General features: G+C 41.4%; 1 non-coding gene across 1 annotated transcript; it reads left to right on the plus strand.

Moving 5' to 3' along the window:
- Positions 1-597: 597 nt before the first annotated feature.
- On the plus strand, positions 598-703 carry LOC125494553 (small nucleolar RNA Z279/snoR105/snoR108). The gene has a single exon (XR_007270800.1). It is a non-coding gene; the product is annotated as a small nucleolar RNA Z279/snoR105/snoR108 (small nucleolar RNA).
- The last annotated feature ends 2,528 nt before the right edge of the window (positions 704-3,231 follow it).

A 3,231-nucleotide genomic window follows, 5' to 3' on the forward strand; every position in this document is an offset into this window, starting at 1 on the left:
TGTGCTTAACTTGTGTACAAATCCACGTCACAACAAGTTTTCCAATTTATAACTAGTTATTAGGCATTTAGGCTCGTCTTATACCTCGGGTAAAGAAAAAATTCATTTATTAATATTGTACTTTAAAATGATAACACTCAATACAAATTGGTCTAGGGTTAAAACTTTAGTATATGAACTTGAGTTCACTGGATCAATATCTATATTATGCAATTTCTAATTTTTTTTATTGTACATGGATTACTTGAACTAAACTCACTTAGGAAAGCGCCACATAATACTGTTCCTTATTTAGGAACTCCTTTTAATAGATTTATATAAATAAGTCCACTTGCCTACAATTTACTTATAGTGTTCATAAAATCATAATAGTTTCTTACACTTTAATGTAGGAAATTATAAAGTCCATAATCCATACTGGAGAGTTGGACTAGAATGTACTGCGATAGTTAAGTAATTAGTGATCACTTGGACAAAATAAAAACTGATATGCTGTATGCGTCCCACATTGGCGAGAAATAGATGTGTCTAACTGGCGAAGTAGATTATAACCAGAAGCCTAACTTTATATAATATATGATCCTTCAGGCAGTGAATGGGATATGAGGAGTGGTCATTTCTCGCTTACATAAACTGCGAGAGGGGTGCCGCCCAAGCCTGGTTACGACAAATTTGGTATCCCCATTTTTAACCATCTGATTCCTATTCTCGAATGAGATTTTTTTCTATTTAACAAAAATAACATAAATATAAAGAGTTTATTTTGTAAAAGATAGTTCATTTTTAAATTAAAATTAGGTTCAGTTGTGGGAGTTTCCGATATGGGCAAGGGTTTACGACCTCCCCTTCCAGGGAAGATTAAATAAGGCAAATGTCATGGCCATAGGTAACAAAATAGGGACTTTCATTACAATGGATAGTTCCGGAGCCATGGGGATTGATAAGTCGGTTCGCATAAGAGTTCTCCATGATGTTAGAAAGCCTTTGGTCCCTACAGTGCAGGTGAAAATGAAAACGGGTATGGAGGAATCATTTGAGGTGAAATATGAGCGACCACCATTGTATTGCTTTTTCTGTGGGAAAGTGGGGGCATGGGACAAAAGATTGTGATGAAGAGGATGCGGAAGACGAAGGTGTGGTAAAGTATGGAGGGTGGTTGAAGGCATCCCCATGGAAGACTGGAATTATGGAGAGAATTTAGGGAGCAGAGATGGAGACAAAAAATGTGCTCGAGCCCTATTCATAACCAAACCAAAAAATAAAAAAGAAGGATAAGACTCTCATATGGTAGCAACGGTGGTAGATAGTATTGACAAATGGGGACTCAAGGAAAGTGAGAAAGTACCGGGACAAGGGAATGGTGAAGGGATGAATCTGAGCACACCTGAAGTGGGGGAGGAGAGATGCCGAGGCTTGAATGAAGCAGGGGGGCAGGATAGAGTGATAGCTCAGGAGGATGGCATGGGAGACATGATGTCGACGGCTCGGGAGCCCGAAATAAATGAGCACATTATTCCAGTAAAAGTGGGCAAAAAATGGAAGAAGGTCACACGACATAAAGTGAAAGAGGGGGGTTCTAACATATGTATCTCAGGCCAAAAACGTGGCGAAAGAGAGGGCATGATAAATGGACTCGAAGTCACGGAGATTGAGGAGAGGAGATACCTGAAGCAAGTTGGTCTTAACAGTACGGAGCTTACCATAAATGAGAGCTGCATTTCTGAAGATGGAGTGGCGGGCCCTACTGATTAGGCTCTTGGTGGTCAATGAAGCACATTTTATCATGGAATTGCAGAGGGTTGGGGAGCCCTGCTGCAATTAGTGCCTTGCGGAGATTGCTCTCTCAGAAAATCCCCAACTTGTCTTCTTATCAGAGACAAAGTTAAAGGTCCATGAAATGGAAGCTGTAAAGAAAAAAATAAAAATGGAACATATGATAGTTGTAGACTGCGTTGGAGAGGGGCGAAAGCGAAGTGGTGGCCTAGCATTATTATGGCAACATGATCTGCAAACTCAGGTTGTTTCTTTTTCTCCCAATCATATTGATGTCTTTGTTGATGATGGATTGGCGGGGGAGTGGAGATTCACGGGTATATACGGCTTTCCCGAAGATGAGAATAAAGAAAAAACAGGTGCTTTACTGAAAGCATTGGCTCGAGCTACGGAGGTTCCTTGGTTGTGTGGGGGGGACTTCAACCTCATGGTGATGGCTAGTGAGGAGAAGGCAGGTGGGGATTTTAATGTTCATGAAGCGGAGATTCTTCGTAGTGCAATGGAGGAATGTAGGTTTATTGATATGGGTTTTGTTGGTTATGGGTTTACGTGGTCGAACAATAGGGGTGGTGCAGCTAATATCCAAGAAAGATTGGACCGATTCTTCATGAATAAACTGTGGCAAACGAAGTTCCCGGGTTCATTTGTTTCTCACTTAACTGAGCGAAAATCGGACCACTTACCCCTTGTCGTTAGTGTGAGGGGAGTGCAAGGGAGAGGGGGCGCCGACAAAAAGCAAAAAGATTCAGGTTTGAGTCCATGTGGTTGAGGGAGGCAGCGAGTGGAGATGTGGTGAATGAAACGTGGGAGAAGGGGGTGGATGCGGGAGTTAATATTGCTAGGACCACAAACAAGCTTGTAGCTTGGAGTAAGAAAGTCTTTGGGAATGTAGCGAAGGAAATCCGAAGCTGTCAACATCACATGAAGGAGCTAATGGAGATGGAGCCAACGGAGGAGGTTATTCATCAGATGAGATGTATTGATGCACGAATTGATGAGTTGGAGAAAAGGGATGAAGTCTATTGGCATCAAAGAAGTAGACAAAACTGGATCGAATGCGGTGACAAAAACACGACCTTTTTTCACCAAAAGGCGAATCAGATGGCGCATAGAAATAATATTCGAAGCATTAAAAATGAAGCAGGGGGCTGCTATGAAGAAGAGGAAGAAATAATGGAGTGCTTCGTCAACTTTTTTGAGCATCTCTTTCAATCAAACACTAACTGTGAGATTGAGCCGATTCTTAATTTAATACAACCGCAGATAAGTGAGACAATGGCAGCACAACTTGCAGCTCCTTTTAGGCAAGAGGAAGTTTCGGAAGCCCTCTCCTAAATGCACCTGAATAAAGCACCTGGACCTGACGGTATGAACGCTCTTTTTTACCAAACTTTTTGGGCCCATGTAGGAGATGATGTTACTGATAAAGTGTTAAATATGCTGAATAATGTTGATAAT

The sequence above is a fragment of the Beta vulgaris genome, chromosome 1, assembly GCF_026745355.1.
Source record: "Beta vulgaris subsp. vulgaris cultivar EL10 chromosome 1, EL10.2, whole genome shotgun sequence".
Classification (NCBI taxonomy): Eukaryota; Viridiplantae; Streptophyta; class Magnoliopsida; order Caryophyllales; family Amaranthaceae; genus Beta; species Beta vulgaris.